Source organism: Camelus bactrianus, chromosome 3 (assembly GCF_048773025.1).
Source record: "Camelus bactrianus isolate YW-2024 breed Bactrian camel chromosome 3, ASM4877302v1, whole genome shotgun sequence".
NCBI lineage: Eukaryota > Metazoa > Chordata > Mammalia > Artiodactyla > Camelidae > Camelus > Camelus bactrianus.
This window is the reverse complement of record NC_133541.1, coordinates 101,603,585-101,627,369: the sequence shown is the minus strand read 5'-3', so window position 1 is coordinate 101,627,369 and position 23,785 is coordinate 101,603,585. Positions and strand designations below refer to the sequence as shown.

Below are 23,785 nucleotides of genomic sequence, written 5' to 3'. Positions count from 1 at the left end.
GTTTACGTTTAGAAGCAGAAACAGCCAGGGGAAATGGCCAGAATCAGTGTGATTCCGTGTTTGAGCTTCGTTCCTCCACATGGCTGGATCCCACCCAGCGCGGCTAAGAGGGTCTCTGCGTCTGCACCGCCAGGTGGATGATGGCCGGATGCGGGTTGACGTGGGACACGCCCACCAGCCTCAGACGTGAGAGCAGTGACTTTGTTCATTACACCGATCCTCTGTGCAGCCTCAAAGTGTGGAGATGAACTGGGTGATATTCAGTTAGTAATTTGGACTAATTGCTCAGATATATTAAAAGTAAGGTTCAGAGCAAGACCCCCCCCCCCCATTCTGCCTTTCCCAGGGAAAGGTAACGGAGGCTAATTCAGAAAGGCACAGAGACAACTTGGATGACATAACTGTCCTTTCGCCTGGCAGCTGTCCAGCCCCCAAATAGCTTTTGTGTTTGGTCCAAAAATAACATCACATGAGAGGGGGAGAAATAAATACGCAAGTGCTTGTCCTTGGGCTTTCTGTGGGTACACCGGCCACACTGGTAGGGGCCCCAAGAGGGTGACCTCACACCGCACTCCACCGCCTCCCTCCCCAGGCTCCCCAAGGCTAGAGGAACAGCCTGGATCAGGGGCCTGTGTGGTGTGTGATCTGCACACAGCCCTTCTCTGGGGGCTCCCTTGGGCTCCATTCACACCAGAGAGGCAGCAGAAGAGAGGGGACAAGCAGATCCAACAGCCTGGACTCTAGGAGAGTAAGGGCATCGCCTCCTTCGGTGAAGGACACTCCCTTCTGATGGAGAATGGAAACTCCCTTCTTCCTGCAGCAGCCGGCCTGCAGCGGCCCTGGTAGGACGGCGTGGACGCCCTAGGCTGTCACAGCTGCCCGTCGCCCCAGAAGGAGGGTCCCCAGAGCCAAAGCACAGAGGTGAGTGCGTCTGTTTCTCCAAGGAGCTCAGATTGCTGCAGACTTTCTGCTTGGCTTCAGGCTTGCGCTCAGCATGAACGTTCTCCCCAACCCCCTTCTCCCTCTTCTCCTCCCAGATCTGAGTGGGTGGCAGGTTTGAGTCTGTGTGATGGATGCTGTAGTAAAACATTCTCGTACTCCCTTCTCTCATTCGGAGGCCAACTTGCTTCCAGAGAGAACTGGGGAGTCTAATTCTGAGCAGGGAATCAGGAAGAGGTTCCACCAAGTAAATGATCTTTGCTGAGACCCGAGAAGACATTTCCCAGAAAATCATTAGACACATCCCATTACAGTAATGTTAATGCTTAGTTGTTAAAAGCTCCGTACGAAATAGGAAATAGATAAATGGATGTTGGCTGAGTCCTTGTAATTGGGTAAAAGAGAAAAAACACAAATGGGATCTGCAGAGCTTCCTTTCCCCACACCCACCTCCCTATCTCTTCCTGACTTCTTAGAGCCCAGCAGAATATACTTCACAGAGCCAAGAACTTTTTTCTTTGGTCGAGAACAAAAGGAATAAAATTAAGGGTTTGGGGAGAATTGCTCTGTAAGCAGAGTCGAGAGACAAAGAAAAAGGAAATTTTGCAGAGTCTTGGTTTCTCCTTCTAAAGTCTCTGCCTCTCAAGCACATGACAGGTACCTGTGTGCACCTGGGGACGTGGACAGATGTCTCCGTCACGTGCACAGGCATGCATTCCTTGACACACATCGCCCCTCTGCTAGGGACCACAAATATCTATGCTAAGGGTAAGTCAACAAAATGCTTGTGGGAACCAGACAGCTCCTAGAATAAGTCAAGATTCTTTTAGTGACAATCGAATGGAATCCAGTTTGAAAAGACAGGCAAAATAAGGAGAAATTTTCTTCCTCATGTCGCTGAAAAGGTCAGGGTTTTGTTATGGTGGGATTCCGGTGCCCAGACGAGGGCATCCTGAATCTGTCTCTCTCCATTTTTTGGCTTTGCATCTGGTGTCGTCCTGTTCACAGGAGGACTCGCCCCTCCTGAGATGGCCACCAGCAGCTCCCTGTGGTGTCTGACACATACTAGGTGCTTCCAACTAATCAACAAACAAACAGCCTCCCTAAATAGCTTAGAGAGGATGGCTAGATTACTTGAGATCCTTAATTCTGATTTTGTAAGTGCTATGATAATAAGGACAAACATTGATGGAGCTCTGCAATGTAGACGGGATTGTGTGCAGTAAACAAGCATTCTCTCCCGTAATCCGCACAGTGACCCTGCAAGGTAAATACTGCTATTACCCCCATTTAACAGATGGGGAAACTGAGTCTCAGAAAGCTCCTCCTAGTTCAGAGCTAGGAAGTGGTGGCATGGGGGTTAGAACCCAGGCATGCCTGCCATCTCCTCCCCTATTAAATTCCTCATTTACATGCTTATCAGTGGCCGCACTTTCTGCTGCCTGATTTTAAAGAGCAAGGGGCACAGGTGACTGATCAGAGAGCGCAAGGAAGCTCAGATGTTTTCCCACCCCTCTTTTGCCACTATTACCTAATGATTTCCGCTAAGTGGGGGGGTCCTCATCAGACTGTACCTAGGGGTGAGAGGTCAAACCTCTACTCCAGAGCCAACAAGAAGGTCAGGGCCATGAGGATTTCACAAAAGGAGGTATCCCTGGGGCTCTGTAGAGAGTGAGCTGCTTTTTGGTTAAATGAGGTCTTGGCTTAGAGTGGTCCTTGGAGAGATGTTAGTTGGAGGGTGGGCTTTAGAATTTAAGTTTGCCCATCTGGCTGCCCATCACTGGGCATGGCCCTGACCTTCCTCCTGCTCCCTGAACAGGGTGACCAGGCAGGGGCCTCCCTCAGAGGGCGGCTTGCAGGATTTGGAAAGCAACCAAAGTTGGATCACAGGGGAAACCCAAATCTTAAGTAAATGGTATTTTTTATACCATCTGTGCCTCTGCACCCAACCACTGGCCTCGGGGTTGATATAGTCACCCGTGGTGCTGGGCAAGCCCTTGGTCTGAGGGTATCTTGTTTCTCTGATGCACACGAGCCCATCCTGTGGGTTAGCACCTTCTCAACATAAGATCCTATTTGGTCCACGTCATTAATCCTCATGATATTCCTGAGAGCCCGAGAGCTGGTGTTCTTACAACCGAGGCGCACCGAGATGAAGTCACATCCCAGATCACACAGAAACAGAGAGGGGCCGGGCTCAGGGCAGAGGGGCTCTAAGGTCTTTGGAATCCAGACCTGCTTGCTTCCCCACAAGATCACGAGAGAACAAAACTAAAACCAGAAGAATTGTATAGGCTAAGTAAAATGCTTTGGGTAAATCTTTAAGGGAAAAATCATCACTAGACCAAATAGAAATAAAAACATACGTTCACACAAAAACTTGTGCATAACACACTGGGACATTATGCTGTAGACCAGAAATTGACACATTGTAACTGACTATACTTCAATTAAAATAAAAAAAACTTGTACACAACACAAATGTTTACAGTAGCATTACGCATGATAGGAAACAAGCCAAATGTCCATTAACTGATGAATGCATAAATAAAATGGGGCATATCCGTACAGTGAAATATCATTCAGCAGTAAAAATGAATGACATTCGGATACATGCTACAATATGGATGAATTTCAAAGACATAATGATTTTTCAGGAAAAGAAACTCATAGTGTATGACCCCATTTATAATGGCCAGAATAGGCAAATCTAGAGAGACAGGAAGTGGACGAGTGGTTGCCTAGGCCTGGTGGGAGGGAGGAATGGGGAGCGATTGCTAATGTGTAAGGGGTTTCTTTTAAGGATGACAAAAAATTCTAAAGCAGACAGTGGTGATGGTTGCACAACTTTGTGAATATACTAAAACCACTTAATTGTATACTTTAAATGGGTGAACTGCATGGTATGTGAACTATATCTCAATAAAGTTATTCCAAAAACCCCCAAACCATGGCTAATGAAATGATTAATGCAGTGACAGGACTTCGCTGAAGGATGTGGTCTGACCCTGCCTGCTCCGATAAGATTGTCTCGTCCCATAGCTTGGCCACAGGCCACCCAGACAATTCAAGTGGAAAGAATACAGATGGAAAAGATGGGGTCCATAGATTTCTCCCCAGAGTCTAAACTAGGAGGACCTTTTTTCCTCTTTCTTGTACAGATCGTTTTAAATTGTACAAAATCAATCTTACTATTCTATTTTGGTTTCTGGGTTTCAAATCATGCTTCAAAACGTTCCCCATTCAAATATGGTAAATCTTATTACCTAATGATTTCCGCTAAGGTTTTCTCTAATGTTTTCCTCTAAGGGTTGTCTTATTATATTTAAACCTCTGATTCATCAGGAATTTAAATGACAAACTGGGATCCAGGTTGTTTTGATTTGTTTTGCCAAATGGCTAGCCAATGATTAGATCAGGAGTTTTGAATCTGAGATTAAAATGGACTTGGGGCATCTTGTAACTTCCTGAAATTCAGTGTGAAATCGGGTGTGTGTGTGTGTATGTTTATTTTTCTGGGGACAGGGTTATAGGTCTTGTCAGACTCTCTGGGGTCTTCTGACCCACAGAAAGACCACTGGTCCCTACATTTCATAACCTGTGGCCCAGGTAGACAAGCTGTGTGCATTCCAGTGCACCGGGGCCTAATCCAAACCAACAGGACAGCTGTTAAACAATTGTGGGGAAAGCCCTCGGGACAGTTCTCTGTCACATGTCAAGCGAGAGTCCCACTCCTTGTGGGTTTGGTGTTTTCAGAGAACAAGAGGTGTCTCTCACTGGTCCCCTTGGGCTGATAACACTTTTGGTTTCCAATCATCTGCTAACACATCAATGGAGCTGAAAAACCATTTCAGCTGACAGAACTTGGGGCACTCCTGTCACAAAGAATTTGAGGAGGTTTACTGTCCAATAAATATAAATAAGTGATGTCATGGAAACTGCCATTCCAAAGAAGGTAGCAGATCCTTCTGTGCAGACTTGTGCAATCACATTAGAAACATATACACCACACCCACGGGATTCTAGGCACTGTCTAGACTGGTGGTTCTCAAGTCTGGTCCGCGGACCAGCAGCAAAAATATATCCAGATGATTGGATAAAGAAGCTGTGGGGTTTGTGTGTGTGTGTGTGTGTGTGTGTGTGTGTGTGTGTGTACACGTACACAATGGAATACTACTCAGTCATAAAAAAGAATAAAATAATGCTAGTTGCAGCAACATGGATGGACCTGGAGATCATCATTCTAAGTGAAGTGGGCTGGAAAGAGAAAGAAAAATACCATATGATATCACTTATATATGGAATCTTAAAAAAAAAAAGACACAAAGGAACTACTTATAACTTAGACAATTGAGCTCTTGAATATGTGTGTAAGCACATTTGACTGTCCTTTATGATTAGATGACCACATTCTGTTGATTCTTATTTTGTGGTTGGCTCTATTCCTTTGGTAACTATGTAAGTTTAAAAAGCTAAAGCTCTAAACTGTTCTTAGAAATAATGATCAGTACATATATATAAACTAAAAATAAGTGCAGTATATTGTATGTATGTATGTATTTACATGCAATATAATGTATATGTGCAAACTGTTAACAATTCTACCTAATAAAAATGAAAAATGAAAAAAAAACAGTGTCACCTGGGAACTTGTTAGACAGGCAAGTTCCCAGGCCCACAACAGACCTACTGATTTAGAAACTCTGGGGTTGGGGTCCAGCCATCTGTGCTTTTGATGAAAACACCCTCCTGATGATTCTGATGCACATTCAAGTTTGAAAACCATCAGTACAAGGACTGGGAATATAATGGTGAAAAGACAGATAAAATCTCTGCTCTCCTCAAGGACTTGACATCCCATGCAGAATGTGCAGTAGGAGGAGACAGAAAACAGACAAGTAAACAAATAACTGAACATGATCATTTTCAGACAGTAATAAGATCTATGAAGAAAAAGAAAGCAGGGGGATGTGATAGACACTGGTGAGGGGCTGATTCAGAAGAGGTGGTCAGGGAGGAGGGTCTGAAATGAGGCCAGAATGATAAGAAAGAGCCAGCCAAGTAAAGAACGGAGGGGCAGAAAATAAATAAACTTCAGGCAGAGGGAACAGTAAGTGCAAAGGCCCTGAGGTAGGACCACACTTGGCCTGTATGAGGTGCAGTAAGGCTGGAACACAGTGAGGAGGAGAAAGAGTGCATCAGGGAGGGACTTGTGGAGGCAGGCAGTGGGAGCAAGCTTAGCTTTTGTTCTTAGTGCCAGAGAAAGGCACTGGATACTCCTGACCAAAGAGAACAAGATCTGAGTTACCTTTTAGCAGGATCCCTCTGGAATGAACTGTAGGGGATAAGGGTAGAAGCAGGGAAGCCAGCCAGGAGGAAATTACAAGAATCCAGGCAAGGAACGCTGGTGATCAGGTGGTCTAGGCCAGCATGAAAGATCTATTATTACATGAGAAACAAACAATGCGGACATGGTGCCTAGTAAATGGCTTTTAAGCTGTGCACACATTCAAATGCATAGAGACATTTTTTCCCCTGAAAGGACCCAGAAAAAAAGTGAAGAATGATTATCTTTGGAAAGAAGGGGGTGAGTGAGGGTCATTTTATACCTTTCTGAACATTACACATTTTTATCATGTGCATAAAGCCTTACTTTCATTTGAAGACAAGATATTTTAAAATTAAAATAGGAAAACAGATTGAGGAAGACACAGAATTGGCAACAGGTGATGAATATCAGAAAGAGAAAGCCTACTTCTCGTGGCTATGACCCTGTCCAAGCGTCCTCCCCCGAAGTCGCTGAGTGCCAGGCTGACGAACTGGGGCAAGCTCCTGTTCTTGGGTTACAGTGGGAGCAGAGCGAGGCACCTTCCCCACTGAGAACCTTTGGACCCCGTTCCTGTCCTGCAGCTCTGGTGATGTTTGTGTCTGTCAGGTCTCCTTGGGCAACCAATACAATTTCCTGTGAGCGTCTGCTGCGTTTCCCTGTGCCCTGTTTGTCAAATTGCTCCCCTCCGTCATCTTGGCAGCTGCTTCACCATGAGGCCAGCATGCCCTTCATTTAATTGCATGATTGGGCATAAACAGAAGGAAATGCTTTGCTGGGGGTAGCGAGTGGCATGCAGCGTCTGATTTCTCCTGTCAGCTGATTAGGATTTGTTGAGTCCGAACAAGGTCAAATGAGATTAGAAAGAAAATGCAGTGTGTCTGGTATGCGTTTCCCATAACTGTATCATTTATGTAAACAGGATGAACCAAGGAGAAATTTTAAAGCAAATATTGAATGTCAGCCTCTTGATTCAAGGACAAGAAGCCTGGGCTTATGTGTTATGCCTGGAGGGAAAGAAAATTTATTTACTGGGGACATTTTGAATCCTGCTGAATCTATCACACTCTGACTCTTCTTTTATGCCAGTGCAGTTAAAAAGTGATAGTTTTATGTCTGATTTTCAGAGGCACTGAGCACAAAATAAGAGAAACCACAGAAACGCCGCCGTCTACTTTCCCCCTGCTTTTAAAGCTCTCACAAGAGGTTTAGAGCCACTTTCTGTAATAGCAACTGCTGAAGTGCTTGGTAGTGAGTCAATCTTTTAGGACGTGGAAGGAAAAATCTCACCTCCAGCATCAGCCACAACATCCTAGACGTGCCTGATTCGGGCCAAGGCCACACCTCTGTGGATAAACCTCCTGGGCTTCTACTGGGATTTCTTTGGTCCTCCCAATCGATCATTTTCTTCCTTTCTCAAGCCCACCTCTGCAGTGCTAGTAAGCACACAGATAAGGTTTTTGGTTTTTGTTTTTCATTAAAGTATAGTTGATTTACAATATTGTGTTAGTTTCTGGTCTACAGCATAGTGATTCAATTATGCATATATATATTCTTTTTCATATTCTTTTTCATTATAGGTTATTATAAGCTATTGAATATAGTTCCCTGTGCTATACAGTAGGACCTTGGTGTTTGTCTGTTTTATCTATAGTAGTTTGTATCTGCAAATCCCAGACTCCTAATTTATCTCTCCCTCTCCTTTCCCCTTTGGTGACCATAAGTTTGTTTCCTATGTCTGTGAGTCCCTTTCCGTTTTGTAAATAAGTTCATTTGTGTCATTTTTGTAGATGCCACATATAAGTGATATCATCTGATATTTGTCTTTCTCTGTCTGACTTACTTCACTTAATATGACAATCTCTAGGTCCGTTCATGTTGCTGCAAATGGCATTATTTTACTCTTTTTTATGGCTGAGTAGTATTCCATTGTGTATATATACAACAACTTCTTTATCCAGTCATCTGTCAGTGGACATTTAGGCTGTTTCCATGTCTCGGCTATTGTAAATAGCACTGCTATGAACATTGGGGCGCATGTATCTTTTCAAATTAAGAGTTGCCTCCAAATATATGTGCAGGAGTGGGATTGCCGGATCATATGGCAAGTCTATTTTCAGGTTTTTAAGGCTATATAAGGTTTTAATCACTGCAGAAATGACTTTAAAAGCGACCTAAGGGCTTTAAGGGATGATGTCATTTCTGTTACTTGTAAAGGCTGTCGCATCTCTTGGATGCTTAATAAGTGGCTTTGACAGCTGTTATTCCCATGGACTATCCCCTGGCCCGGAGCTGGAGGGCTGCTCTGAGGCCAGGCTTTTCAACTAGGTAGCCCCCACCCCTTCCCATGCTAAATAACGGAGGGGCTGGACAGCATTCACAGTATCGTGTCTCCTGACTCCAAGCCTCTGAACGTGTATTACTTAAAAGATAAATCTGGGTACTTGACACAGATGTTGAAATAAATACAGAACTTGAGGGACGTTAAAGTAAAACTTTAAAAAGTTCAATACTGAGGAGAATTATATTATAGAAGGTACTTTAAGGAACTGAGGAATCATGATTTCCCAGCATTTGGACAGGACCATTGCTGAACACCCGATATGTAATCAAGAAATTGGTTTCTCTTAGTAGCTAGTGCTCATATTTGCCTAAGAGCTGTGTGGTTTTTAAACTTTTTTTTTTTTCCTGAACAGTATTTCACAACTAGATGTAACCGAGAAATAAAATTAAAATAATGACTTACACTTGCATTACTGGTTTTCAAGGTGCTGTCATACACTTGGGCATCTTTGACTGTCACCGTAATCGTGTCAGCTTGCAGGGAAGCTGTGGTTAAGGTCTCAGGAACCCCCTTCAGGAGGGAGGGAGGGAGAGCCCGGAAGAGCTGGGCTGCCCAGGAGCGTGCAATGGCACAGTGTGGGCAGGCTCACAGGTGCTAGCCTGAGGCAGGAGACCCGGTTTCAGACCCAGCGAGGACTTAGTTAACTAGGGGTGCAACCTGGGGGAGACGCTGAGCCGTGTCTCTGTCCTCAGGGTCTTTAGGGTGTCTCCTAACTTTAAAATGTATCATTCCACGTGGTTAAAAAGAGCTCACACACACCCTGGATGTAGCAAAGCAATTCTCCAATATCGAGAAGACTGTCTGAAATATTTTCCTCTTTCTACGATTCAGAAGGTCTTCAGGAATCGTGCAGATACTCAAGAAGATTATTATTATTTTTTTAAAGCAAATTATCAGTGCCTTTGAGTATGTGGAAGCAGCCATTCATGGAGGTTCCTATTAATAAGGCTTGGAGAAATGAACTTTTTCTGTACCTCTCAAGTCCCTTTTGGGAGAACCACAGCTCACCCATTGTTGGCGCTATGTGTTGCTTCTGCCTCTAGTGCCCTGTCATAGGAGACGAGCTGCTCCGAGGCTCATCCCTTCAGGAGGCATCTGAAGGCTTCCTGATTGCTCCCTGATGGGTTTAGGGAACAGGGTTCCACCTCCACCTTCCCAGAGGAGCGAGAGACCAGTGAGAATATTTCTAGTTCCAACAGGTCAACCTGTACCTCCTGTATGAATCATCAGGTGGGCAGGCTTGTGGGCACACACACGCACACACACACACACACACACACACACACACACACACACACACACACAGAGCTACACCTCCCAGGCTCCAGCGCCTGCATCACAAGGTAGGACTCTTCATCAGTTACAGGAAACTATTAATCATGTTTCCATTTGGTCTCTTCAAAGACACCTCCTGATCTGTATGCTTTCAGTCCAGTTTCTTTCCTCACCTTCTCACCCAAGAGTTATTTGCAGAGGCAGCTCCCCCTCTTCCCTACCCCATCCTGGCCTCGGGCATAAAGACGATGCCCGTGGTCCACTGAAGAAATCCCCACGCCTGAAGCTGGGCTCACCTGATGTTTTGCCTCGTTCAGCAGGGACAGGCTTGACCCCTGGTGGGAACAGGCAGAAAATGCTCTCTGCCGCCCCTCCCCAGCCCTAAACTGGATGGCCATGGCCTTGAGCAGCTTTGCAAAATGGGAACAGCATAGACAGACAGACACACATACACACACACTGCCACACACAGATATCTCCATCCTGCGCAGGGCTGCCAGAGGACAGGCAGGGGAGAAAAGGACGCCCTCTTGTCCAGCAGCCTTCTGATTCCAGAGCAGTGTCTCTGAGCCACGACCTGCTGTTTCCCTGCCAACCGAGGCCTCAAAATAAACAGGAATCTGCTCAGACGGGCTAGTAGTCCATTCAGCTCAGCCATTTGCCCCAAGACAAACCACGCTAAAATAACACCCAGGAGAGTCGCTGCCGCTGTCTGTCTGCCGTCTCTGCCTTCCTTCCCCGCTGGCTCCGCTTCCCTGGGCCTGCTGCTGGCAGTCCGGGGCTGGGGGTGCTTAGAGCTCTGTGTGCATCCCTGTGGGCGGGGTCGGTGCGGGCGGGTGCCTAAAGGCAGGTCCCCTCAGCTGATCAGCCAGAGAGAGACCTACAGGCTGACCTTCTCAGCCCCCGCCTGCCTCCCTGCTTCCCACCCAGCCCTGCGGGACTGCTAGCCGGCTCTGTGGCAGGGTGTCTGGAGGCGGACCGGCAGCCTGATGTGCATGCCGCGGCCCGTCCTCGCTCCCCACACAGAGCCGCAGTCACCGGGAGGTTCAGATTGCCAGCTCGGGGCTGCAGCGCGGTGACAGTGACAACGCAGAGCAGCCCAGACCGGGTGGATTCTCTTTCCCCTCGGCCGGAGAGGGGCGCAGCCCTCAGCCTGCAAGCTCTTCGGGTAAGAATCAAGATTTCTATTCTGGGGAGCAGAGAGCAGGTTATATCCAGAGCTGAGGTGGAGTGTGTGTGTGCGTGTGTGTGTGTGTGTCCATCCCAGTGAAAGTAAAAGACTGCCTGGAAATAAAGAAGGGCTGGCTGATGGCACAGGCATGTAAAAATAGCACCCGGAGTGCAGGGACTGTAAGAATTGTCATGCACCACGCTGCCCCCTTTACCTTCATCCTCCCACTGCCGGGCCATGAGGGCTGGAGGGATGGAATGGTCTCATTCACTAAAGTGCTGGACGCAGCCTTTGTGGTCCAGCAGAATGCTGTGGCCTTAGCCTGGCTGGCTTGATTACGCTTGTCACACTCACCCTCTTAGGTAGCCTGGAAATTCAGCTGCCTAGAAATCTGGTCTACTGGGTGGGCACCTTAGATTTGATCAACCTTTTGATATAAAAGTTGGGCTGAAATATAGGATTATCTGAGTGTGTCTGCGAGGCTGATATTCCAATGGCCCCATGGGTCACCTGGATTACTTCTTACCTGCCTTCCGATCTTGTTTGAAAACCACATCCCCATTTCAGGGCTCCTCCAGATAGGTACCGGCAGAGGAGGAACAGGAATGGCTAGCCACTGGGCACATTCTCTGGCAGTGATGCTGTCCACACCCACGTCACTGGGACATGCCAGAAGTATGCAAGGCTTCTAAATGCCTGAAAAATCCAGACCTCCAGGTGCTGGGGTGGGAATCTCAGGCATTTAATCGAGGACTCATTTTTTCAGAGACCCAGGAAGGCACCCACTTAGCTTGCCTCTCAGGTCCAAGAGCTTGCTCTGTGCTTCTGCAGATGCAAATGCTCTGGGCTCTCTCTAGCTGTTTCAATCCACGCCCATTTTCCTGCCTTCCTTTCTGCTTTGGTGACTGGCACTTTCCCTTTCATTCACTACAGGAATGCAATTGTTTATGGTTTAACTCTGAGAACACCAGCGGGTGGATGCAAGCATCCGGGCAGAGGGTGAACCGGGCTCTGAGTGAGGGTGAACCCGCCCAGCGGTGGCAAAGGGTTGGAAAGAAATCAGCTTTGCAGAGTGGTGTCTAGCAAAGGGCTGGCCGGCTGTTTCCCGGGGCTGTCTGGGTGAATGAGTGCGGATGTAGCAGGAGACTGTGATTCACAGTCGCAAACTCCCTTTGTTTTCTTTGTGTTGGTCACTGAGGGCTTCCGAGGAAATTCCCCTTTTGAGATTGTGTATTTAAAGGCGAGGTCACCAGATCTGCAGCTGAGGGCAGCAGGTGAACTCAGGGAGACTGTTTTCTGTGGATCCTCCTTTTTAGTGTGAGGAAATGGATTTGCAAAGGCAGTGTTTAATGAAAAGCAAAGTTAATATGCAAAAAATGAAGGGAGGAAACATTGAGTTTCTTGTAAACTTCCTCCCAGATCTGGTGTGCACATACACATATATGCCTTGCCTGGTCCAAAAAGGACTTAAGGAAGCACTATCCAGTTCATTCAGTGGTTTGATTTTATAGGCAGGTGGCACGGACTATGATGATGATATTTCCCTGGTGACAGTGGACAGACATCCATATGCTCCACCTACATCTAGCGAAGGGATGTCTGTTACCAGGACAGAGATGTGCCTGCTCCCTTGGCTGACATGCATTCTGTGCACCCTGAATAAACTATTAAGGCTCATAGAGCCGCCAGCCCCGCTGTGCGAGCTTCCAGGAGTCAGGGATGATGCAGAGGGGAAGGCACACCCCTTCCACCTCATCAAATAGGCGTTGTTTGGCTCACGCAGTACTCCTTGATTTAAGCTACTGGAAAAATAATCTGTAGTCATTTGTGCCACAGACATACCCCATTTTAGGTAAATCTGACACCTATCCATGACACATAAATTGTAGGTGAATGACTATTTTTCCTTAAGAAAGGGTTCACTCATCTAGTTCACTGAGTACTGACAAGGTGTCCCTTCACAAACTGGATGCGGCCCACTCAACCACAGAGAAAGGTGGGGACCTACCTGGGTTGACAGGATGTCCAGCTCAGCTGGGAGGTAAGGAGTCCAAGGTCTAAGGACAAGGACAAGCATCTGGGCCAGCAGCCTAGAGCAAGAGGAGAGGGAGGGAGGGAACAGTAAGCATTTTGGTTCCTAAATGTCACTACTTAAGAGAAGCAGCAGAATATAGTGGCTCAGTGCACAGATTCTGCAACCAGGCAAAGTCCAGGGTTCAAATTCGGACTCTGATACTTACTAGGTCTGACCTTGTGCCTTAGTTTCTTCATCTGGAAAATGGGGGTAATAAAGTACCAACAATGCTACTGAGAGGATCTAATGTGTAATACTCTTAGCACAGTGCTCGGTTTCTAGTGAGTACAGCCTAAGTATTGACCATTATTGTTACTATTATTATTGCTGAAAGGTAGGTTCTAAAAAGGCTGCTCACAAGTCTGTTTGTTGCAAGGTCCAAAGTGATGCCCTGAGTGACCACCAGGGCCATCTTCCAGGCAGCATGGAGGTGCTTTTGCTTTGGCATGGACTTTTGCTTGAGTCTCTGAGCTTTCAGAACGGAAGAGCTTCTGTCCTGGCGGCCAGGCTTTCTCGAGCCCCTATACGAGCCAGGCGCTGTGCTTGACTTTACGTGTGCGACCTCGCCGGGTTCTCGTACCAACCCCATGAAGTAGGGCTGTTCCAGAGGCGCGAACTGAGCTTCAGGGGCTGGTCCGTTTGCCTTCGGTCACACAGTTACCAAGTGGCAGAGCCAAGCTGACACCCAGGCTGTGCTCCTAACAGGTGTGCCGACTCTGTTTTGGGGGAATCACTGGAGATGTCCTGAGAGGCAGGTGGGGTTTGGTGACAGGTGAAATTCAGCAACAGCTGGTATCTGGAGGCCCTAGAAAGTAGGCCAGGGCTTGGAAGCTCTGCCAAGATGTGGCAGGATCTCGGCCTTGACCTTAGGGACTGAGTGTTTGGAAATAGGATATGAACATAGGTCCTGGGGGACAAGGTGGGCCTCAGGCTTTCCTGAAACAGGTCGTGGATGGTGCCTAGAAAGAAAAGGAATGGTGCCTGACAGCAGAGATGGGGGCACAGCCAGGATGCTGGGCCAGGGCTCCCTCCAGCCTAGGGTCACAGGTCATCTTGAGCTAAGGCTGAGCTCAAACTGGGTGACTCCAATTGTGGAGAGAGGAGGGATGGGCAATCCAGAACTCAGCATCTGGGTGCAGTGAAGTTTATGATGTAAAAAGCTTGATTTGCCAACGCAGTCCCTCTAAGTGGAAGATTTAAAACACGAGACACAGATTTGTTTTACATGTATTTGCTCAAGCCCACCTCTCTGACTTCATCCAAGGAAAGCTGGTGATGGGGACAGGTGTGCGGGTTGCACCGACCTGGCGCCAGGGCTGTGTGGATGTCGGGGCTACTGATGGGCAGGACTCAGCTCCGCCGCTCCAGGACCTGTGCTCTGGCCTGGGGGTTTTCAAACATGAATGTGCAGAAGAATCCCGGGGGATCTTGTTTAAAACCTCAGGTTCCTGGGACCCACCCGTACCAGTCTTGATTTAGCCAGGTTCATGAGGGACTCAGGATTCTGCCTTTTCTGGGTGGGGCCTGGTGGGGCCTGACACCTTCGGTCCCCAGGCCACAGCTGAAGAAGCCGAGGGCTGACCGTTGTTCAGATTCCCTTGTCTTCACGGCTGTTAATGAGAACAGAGTCGTGCGACCTGAGTCGGTGGCGATAAGCCTCTTCTCTGTCATGGCCTTCTTCCTGAACCACCACTGGGCTTGGGCTAGACCCCCACTGCTCATAATACCGAGGCCAGCACACCGTCTGCCAGGGGGGTTTCTGTGGGCTGGGCACAGTGCTGAGCTTCACAACAAGTGAGAACGAAGGCCCTGCTGCCAGTAAGTGGCTGATCTGCGATATGAGACCTGCAGATGACCAGGGCAAAGGCATGGCACCTCGAGGCAAGTCGGTGAACGTAGCTTTCACTCTTTGTAGGTTCAACCCTCCTTTCTCACTCTGGGCTGTCTTTCTCTTCACATTCTGTCTTGTCCACCCCCATTCCCAGACTCCCATTCGATTTCTTTGGAAGATGATGTAGCCTGTGGTTCCCTATTTTTCTCTCATTCATTAAGTCAAAAAGGGCTGGAGCAATGGGTGGATGGAAGGTAGGTGTTATGGGTTGAGTCGTGTCCCCCTCAAACTCATATATGGAAGCCCTGACCCAGGTATTTCAGAATACGACCTTACTTGGAGATGGCGTCTTTACAGAGACAGTCAAGTTCAAATGAGGTCATTAGGGTGGGTCCTAATCCAGAATGACGAGTGTTCTTACAAAAAGAGGGAACTGAGACACAGTGACATGCAGAGAGGGGAGACAAGGTGAAGACAGAGAGAGGATGGCCAGCTACGAGTCCAGGAGGGAGGGCTGGACCAGATCCTTCCCTCACAGCCCTCAGAAAAAACCAACCCTGTGGATACCTCAACTTTGGACTTCCGGCCTCCAGAACAGGGAGACGAGAAATTTCTCGTTTCAGCCACCCAGCTGGTGGTACTTGCCGTGGTGGCCTTAGAAAATTTCCCATGTTCACGAAAGTTAGAGGCGAGGTGGGGCCACCGACATCCAGCACGCAGTATCTCTCCTGAGAGGCCCCCTGAAAGCAGAGGGCAGAGTGCTGGACCCAGTCAGGGGTCTGGAGAAGCTTGGGCTGAGATGCGGAGGACAGGCGGGGGTCGAAAGGGTGAGGGCAGAATGTTTCAGGTGGAGGGAAGAGCAAGAGTGAAGGTCTCTTGGTGTGAGGACTGTGGCTTCACCGAGGAGCGGAGGGGATGCCGGCGTGGCTGGAAGGCAGGGAAGGGGGGGGGGGCACATTGAGATCTACGAGGCCGGATGATGGTGGCCATGGGGAGGACTTAGGCCATTTGCCCAGGGCCGTAGAAAGCTAGAGAAGGGGGCAGTCCTCTGTAGGGCAAACTCTCATCTCCATAAAGGACAGAGGAGCTGGTGGCGTGGTTCAGCAGTGGGCCAGCGCTGACACAAGACAGCAGGCTTCCCGAGCTCACAGGTTAGGGTTGGCTACGTCACCATTAAGGGGGACAGTTCCAGGCCATTTGCCAAACAGCGTTCTGGCCACGGTCCCCGCCACAACAGAGCACGTTCTAGGTGCTGGTCATGGCCCCACGGGAAGGGTCTAAACAGGGACAATTCTCTCCCATCACTGAGGCTTATTAGCAAGCTTGGCAGCCAGGCCGGGCTCACACTGGGCTGGACCAGGCGGCCCCATCTTTGGCATCATGTGATGGATGCGGAGAGGCCCTGTGAATATAAACTCTCGTTTGCTGGCTGAACTTTGCCTGAAGCTACAAGAGCCAGCGTGCTGTCAGGAGGCTAATTGTTCAGCAGGGCTGCAGCCAATGAGAGATTCAAGTCGTGGAGGGGAAAGAGGCGGGACACGAGGTCCAGGTGGACCCCCTGAGGCACCAGGAGTGAAAGGGGGCAGAAAATGGGAAAGGGGGAGCGCAAAGGACTGGAAGCCAAAATTTGCTGTATTTGTGACTTCCCGCAAGCAGCAGCAGGGTGGGCCTGTGGTGGTAGGAGCTCCAGCTCGGTGTCTGGACCCTGGAGCCTCCGGGCCTCTGCCAGCAGACACACACCCCTGTTCCCATCACTGAGAAGCCTCTCACCCATGCCATCCTGCTGTGGGCAGGATCCATGGTGAGTCCCCACGTCAGAGTGACGCCCCACCGCAAAAAGAATTCCCTCCCTTTTCCTTTGAGCAGAGGGACTGGATTCGGCGAAGTGAGGGTGAGTTCGTGGGGCAGGTGGAGCACACTTTGGAGAAGAGCAGGGACTTTCAGAAGGCGAGAGAGCAGCCAGGAGGCCGCGTGGGGGGCAAGATCCCCCGACTCCCACCGCTCTCACCCCCTCTCCGCGCTCCAGCCCCGCTGGCCTACCTTCTGTGCCTCTGCTGCTCCACGCCCTTTCCTGCCTCTCGGCTTCGGAGTTGCTGTTCCGCATGAGGGGCTTACCCCCCAGTTCTTCACAGGGCAGACGGCCTCATCCTGCAGGCCTGGCCTCTCACATCAACTCCACCAAGAGGCTTTCTCTCCTGGGGCTCTCCATCTCATCTCTGTCTCCTTCACGGCACTAACTCCCATCTGCTGTCAGTTTTTTACAAAGCTGCTACTGCTCCTCCTGCCCCTAGAGCATAAGCCCCAGGAGGGCAGGACCTCGTCTGTCTGGTTCCCTGCTGGATCCCCAGGGCCTAGGGCAGGGCCGAGCCACACAGCAGGTGCTCAGTTCGAGTTGGTCCAACAAATGAAGGAGTCAATAGTTCAGTCTTGGGAGTGGGAAAGCCAAGACCACGGATGGCAGTGGGACCTCCCATCCTCTGTCACTCCTCGCATCTCTAGAAAAGGGGCGTGTTACCTCTGAAAGCAGCAAGTTTGCATCAAGGGTCTGACCCTGTCTCGGGCGGGCAGGCCCCTCGCAGTCCTCCTGGGACCCCGTGCTCCGTGCCAGCTGCTCTGGTTTTGTCGGCGTGGTCCTGTCTCTTTAGAGAACTCACTTTGGGACTCTGGAAAAATCCAGCCGAGTTGTATTATTCATGCCTGTAGACGAATAACTTCTTTTGGCTGATGGGCATCAAAGGCAGACATGTGACGTCAGGCATCCAGGAGGGAGACGCTGGCCCAGCGCGCTCTGGGCCTCGCATCCTCGGGGGTGGATGGAGCCGCTCAGCACCCCCCCCCTCCCGCCGCCAGCGGTCTGATGGGCGCGGAAGCAGCATCAATTAATCAGTGTGCGCGAAGTGCTGCATCAGGACCTCGGGGGACACAGAGTTGCTAGAAAACGATGCTGTTCTTGTGCTTCCTCAGAATCCTCGTCAGAATTTAGAAACGGCACCTGGAGGATAGCTGAGGATGAAGGCTCCAGAGTCACTCCCTGGAGTCTACACAGCAAGCTGCAGCCCCTGGGAGAGCGGGTCCCTGGTTCGGGGTCACAGGCCGGGCTGGCCCCGGCTTCTCAGCCTCTATGCGAGGGTGGCACTGAAGTTAGAGGAGCGCAATGTTCCTTCTTCAGCCTCCGCTGGTGTTTCGTGTTTGAAGTGGGGATGTTTTGAGTGGCAGAGATGAAGGCCGGCTTCAGAATGGTTTCTTCCCAAGGACAAAGTTCCCGCTCAGCTGGCTGCAAAGAACCTGGTGCCGTTCTCCCAGGTCGGGCCTGGGATGTCTCTGCCGAGGGCTGGGGACACAGAGTCCTAAACTCCTCGGAAAGAGAGCTGCCACGGGGGACCAAGATGTCCCCTGACGGCTCCAACCCTGCCCCGTCTCTCTCATCACCCTCTCCTTATGTCAGGGTGACAGGCTGGGGGCCGGATGGCAGGCAGTATGAGGTTCGGGGCTGCTCGGGTTTGAATTCTGGCACTGACACGCAAAGCCGCGTGGCCCTGGCCACGTTCTGTAAGCTCTCCACTCCTATAAAAGAGAGGTAGTAATGGGGGTGTTGACAGGACTATGCGAGTTCATACAGGTGATGTCTATTTGAGGGGGAGTGTTAAATTATCGACTGCAGTCTTTACTCTCTCTTAGGGCTGATTTAAGACTTAAGTGAGACAAAAATGTTTTAGTACATAACGCACAGCCCACAGTGTTTGCTCAACAAAACATTAATTATTATTGCCGCTGACAAGCTTTGCAGTCTGGCTGTTTTTTTGGAAGCCTTCCTAAGAATGTATTTGAACTAGAAAAAAATGGTTTTGGAACGTGAAGGTCACCCGGTGCCCTGCTGCTCCCCTGTCCGTCTTTTTTTGTTCCAAGGGACAATTATCACCCTGTGCTTTTTCAGCACTTAAAGCCCCCACGTCAGGAACCTAGAACTAGCCACGAAAGGGTGCAGGCATGGGGCAGACCCAGGCTCTGGGTTCAGCGGTTTTAAGCTGCAGGCGTTTGCAACAAACAATTGAAAGAGTGTTGACTTCAGCAAGACTCCTTGCTCAGTTCCCAAGAAGGCTTTGGGATTCCCACCCTTCCGGTGGGTGTGCGATTCCTTGGTGCGTGGACTCCTTCAAACTTTTGCTTGTGTCCCTCGGTCCTGGGCTCTGAGTTTAAATCCCTTGAAGGCTGACCACAGGATGAACGGGATGGTCTGCTAGAGGCTGTGAACTGAATGGCCATCTTGCATTCAGGCAGCCTGACGCCCCGCCCTCGTGAGTGACCTCGGGTAAGGAACTGGTCCTCTCTGTGTTCTGGTTTCCTTCTCTGCGAGAGCTCGTCTCTAGATGGGGTTGTGGAGGTTATTAGGGGGGTGTGGAGAGCTGCAGCTATCTCTCTCCATACTTGCTAATTTCCTTCCCCTTCCTCTGTGGCCCTCCAGACCATCACAAAGAGGAGAATATGGAAAAACCCAGTGGTGATCAATGTTTTAGAGGTTTGCAAATATACCCTTGCACTAGGTGACCATGACCACATCACTTGGCTTCTGGAGCAGCACAGAGAGATGGATTACGGGAAAGGGTCCAGGTCACAGCCTGGAGGAGGGGATGCTGGCAGCCCCCACGCTCAGCCCAGCCCATTCTTGACCACACAGACCAGGCCCAGAGGATGGATTTTCAGCCCGTAGCTCTCCTGGGTCGCCAGACTTCTCTCTAAGGCCTTAAGATTGATGGTCTCCCATCACGGAGGTGGACCCCTTCCTGACACACTCTGACCTTCCCCAGATGCCTGCCTACCTCCCACTGCGGCCTGAGGGTTTAATACACATCTGGTTCTGGGTGGATCTAAATGCACATAGCGCAGCCGTGGGGAGCGCGTTTCCTAGGCAATGTCCAAGTTGTTTCTAGTGACCCACTGACCTGACCCTCCCCGCCTTGCTTTGCCCTAGAACTGAGCCAAGATTTTGGAGGGCGGCTACACCTTGGGATGGCTGGCCGGGGTCCTGCTGTGGTGGGAGGTTCAGATCCCACGCTGGGATGGGCCCTGGGGAAGGTCAGGGGGAGGGTGAGCCAAAGCAGGCTTCGCCTCCATGTGGCCTCCCGCCTCCCCCTCTTCCTCTGACAGCACGGCAGGGGTGTGGGGGCCCCTGCTTTAGGAGGTGGAAAGCACAGCTCTTCTTAAAAAAACTACGACCAGCTCTTGCTCTAGGATGGAAGCATCTCTGAGCCGGTTAAGCCGTTTCAAACACTGCAGCTCAAGAGGGAGACCTCCGGGAACTAACGAGGCATCCCACCTTTGTCAGACTCCAGCAGCCGCAAAGCCAGTGTTTTCCTGGAGGCGAGGTTGCTTCCTCTTCCTGGCCGGTCCCACATCCGGCTGGGCCTGTGCTGGCCAGCTCCTGTTTCTCATTATCTCTCCCCCATCCTCTTGAAAGGCTTCTCACTCCGCCCAGGGGGGTTATTTTGAAACCTGCACAGTAATGTGAAGGCTGAGCAGGACACACTGGCCACAGGCACAGGGGACCTGGGCTGCTGGGAGAAGAACCCTTCTTCTCGGAGACTCCCTCCCTCTCGCCCTTCTGTAGGCACTGGGCACCTTGTCCATGAGGGGCCCTGCCCTGAGGATACAACAGTGAAGAGACGGACATGGTCCCTACCTTTGAGGAGCTCACATTCTTATGAAGCAGAGGAGTAGGGGACAGAGTATACGTGTTCACACACACACACACACACACACACACACACACACACCCAAGTAAGCTCACCAATAAAGAAATGAAATAAGCAGAAATTGTGATGAGATCTACAAAGGAAATAAATAGGTACTGGAACAAGAGAAGCTGTTATAAATTAGGTGGAAAGGGCAGGGCCCTCTAAGGTGGCACTGGAGCAGAGATCAGAAGACCAAGGCGCTCCAGGCACGCAAAAAGGATGGGTAAAGGCTATTCTTCATAGAGGGAATAACCGGCAATAAGGCCCCGAGGTGGGCAAGAGCTTGCGTGTTCTAGAATCCAGCAGAAGTCCAGGACACCTCAAGCAGCGTGGGCAAAGCGGGGAAGGGTTGAGATGAGACTACGGAGGTGAATAGGGACCAGATCGTGCAGAGTGCAGGCATGCAGAGTTTGGGCTTTATTCTGAATGCACTGGAAAGCCACTGGGGGATTAGAATTAGAGGTGACATGTGACAATGGACATTTTAAGACTGTCATTTGGTCCTTAGTGGAGATTTGACTCTAAGAGGGGCCAGAGGGAAGGCAGGGTATGAGCTGGGAAGACTGGGAGCCATGGAGAAAGGAGACGATGGGGGTTGAGGCTGGAGTGGGGCAGCGCCACCACCAGAAACAGGCTGGCTCTGGCAGGAATTAGCCGGCTACTGGACATCTTGCTTTCAAAGAGCTCAGGGAGCAGAGCTAGTCAGAGCTGGTCAGTATAAGCAGCAGGGTGTTGACCTCCTGGTGCCTCTAACCAGCCATGTTTATTAGGTTTCCAAGCACAGGTAAGATCTTTGTCCAACACTGGCTCCCAAGGGTTTGTGAAAGGTGTAGAAATCCTCTGGTCTCTCCTCACACCACCACAGCCCTCTGTCCTTTACAGCTTTGGCTATGAGGCCAAATGCCTTTGACTGAGTGATCTCACCTACATGCGAATCTCAAAGATGACTTTAAACGCCCGAATGCCCTAAACAGTGGTCCCTGCTCGCCAAGAGAAACACAGCTACGTTCTACTCCTTGGAAGAAAGGAGACAGAAGACGAAACAGAACAGAAATGTAGCCATTCTACATAGAGTAATAGTAGTAATCGTTCTTCTCTGTTGGATACTTCAAGGCACTTTACTTTTAACTCATTTAATTGTCCAAAAGGCCGATGAGGGCGGTACCACTTTTAATCCTTTTTACTGACGCTTAGAGGGAAGAGAAGCGATGTCCGGTGGTAGAAGCAGCAGTCAGGGTCCAGAGGCTGGTCAGCCTCCCCTGGCAGGACCCCTAACTACGTCCTAGGGAAAGATGGCTGTCTGCTTTGGTCACCCCTGTGTTATGAAGCGGCGTAGACAGAGACCTGAAGGAGATCATTCTGAACACCAGCAGAACAGGGAGATGAGTTACTTTGCTTTCTTTTTTGTTTTTAGGTTTTTTTTTAAAGTGTTTTGAGTACACAGAGCTTGGTACACAGTGGATTCTCAAAAACTAACTGTGTAATGAAGTTGTCGAGTTAATGAGGATGCATTACTTAGAATTTATTTTTAGATAACTAAGTAATACATTTCATTATAGGAAATGTAAGAAATATTAGAAAATACAATTTAGGAAAATAAAAATTTTGCTATCATCCAGAGCTAATCATTGTTAAAATATTGGCGATACTGACTGATAGCATTCCAGTTCATTTCCTGTGTTTATGTATGTCTCTGTCTGTCTGTCTGTCTCTCTACCTATCTTCCTACGCATGTGTGTGTGTATGTGAAACAAAAATGGGACTGTACTGTATGTATAGACTTTTGACTTATTTTTCACTTAGCAACATATCATGGGCATTCTCCATTCCATTTAATATTCTCCCAAAACAGAATTTTTAATGGTGGCAGTGTCTTCTGCTATAATTTATTAACGGGTCCTTTATTATTGGATATTCAGTTTATGGTCACTATTATTAGTAATGCCATATTGAACATCCTTCTATAAAAACATTTATGCATAGCTCTGTTGCTATTAAGGAGGAGATGACATTGTATATTGAAATACAAAAGGGAGAAAGGCACCTCCTTTTAGGTTTCTTTTGGAAAAGCCAATCATGTTTCTTGCATCTGTCCTTTAGAATCACTTAAAGCGGACGAGATGGCACCTAGAATGTTCCTCATTTTCCCAGGCCTGGTCATTAATCACAAGGATGTTTTTGGTGCAATTTTGCCGCAATAGAGGAAAGTTAAGAAAAATCCAGCTTGTGGCTAAAATGTGGGCCCTGAGTTCAGACAACTAGATTTAAATTCCAATCCTGCCGCTCACCAGCTCTGTGATCCCTGACCGGTTCATTTCCCTGAGCCTCAGTTTCCCCGTGTGAAAATGGCATACGCCTCAGAGGATGGAATGAGGAACAAAACAGGTAACGCTCCCCGCCGGCATCTGCCCGTACGGAACACGTGCTCAGGAAATGGTGATCAGTATCATCAGCAAGGTCGAGGAAGACTTTCCTGACACATTCAGCGCTTTGGAAACCTCCCTCCCACCCTACACTGTAGGATCCAAAGAATTTAACACTCACTCAACATACCCTCTAGCTCTATTGCCTTTTTACCCTGTATGAAAGTCTAAACCGTTAGAAAAAAACATTAACTTTTTCCCTGCCTTGCTAAGAACCAGGTCTGCTGATTAGAGACATATTGAAATTCTGTTGTTCACAGCTGCATCAGGAATGGAGCTTTCCTTTCCATTTTGCCAGGTGTGTTTTATAACTGTCTATCTTAAAATAAAAACAAAGCAGACCAAATGAAAAAAAAAAAAACAAAAAAAAACCCAGGACTGTCTACATCCATCCTAAATTGCTCTCAGTTTTAAATAACAAAACAAAGAATATCTAACCCCTAAACACAGACCACAGAAAGAACGAACCTGACTCATACATCATATACACTGTTTGTTAAGAAAGACACGCTATTGGCACACAGTACGTGCTCACTGAACCTTGCTGAATATACTTACTGAATATAAGTTTTCCTTATAAACAGAGAGCTGTTGAGAAATAAATCAGTATGTTCATTTCATCTAAATACTGTCAGAGCCTATTTGGAGCGGCTGAAGAAGATGGTAGGTG

The 23,785-nt window shown here is 48.9% G+C and overlaps 1 protein-coding gene across 3 annotated transcripts in view; it reads left to right on the top strand.

The window, feature by feature from the left end:
* The first annotated feature begins 489 nt into the window (after positions 1–489).
* The window catches only part of FGF1 (fibroblast growth factor 1), a 95,571-nt gene continuing 72,275 nt past the window's right edge, over positions 490–23,785 (top strand). The window contains exons 1-2 of one of the 3 annotated variants that reach the window (XM_045513383.2): positions 498–921; positions 10,911–11,052. The gene's annotated coding sequence lies outside the window, so the exon portion shown is untranslated. Of the gene's footprint in view, positions 922–10,910; positions 11,053–23,785 lie in introns of all 3 variants that reach the window. The other 2 variants (XM_074360862.1, XM_010950560.3) reach the window with 2 other exon arrangements.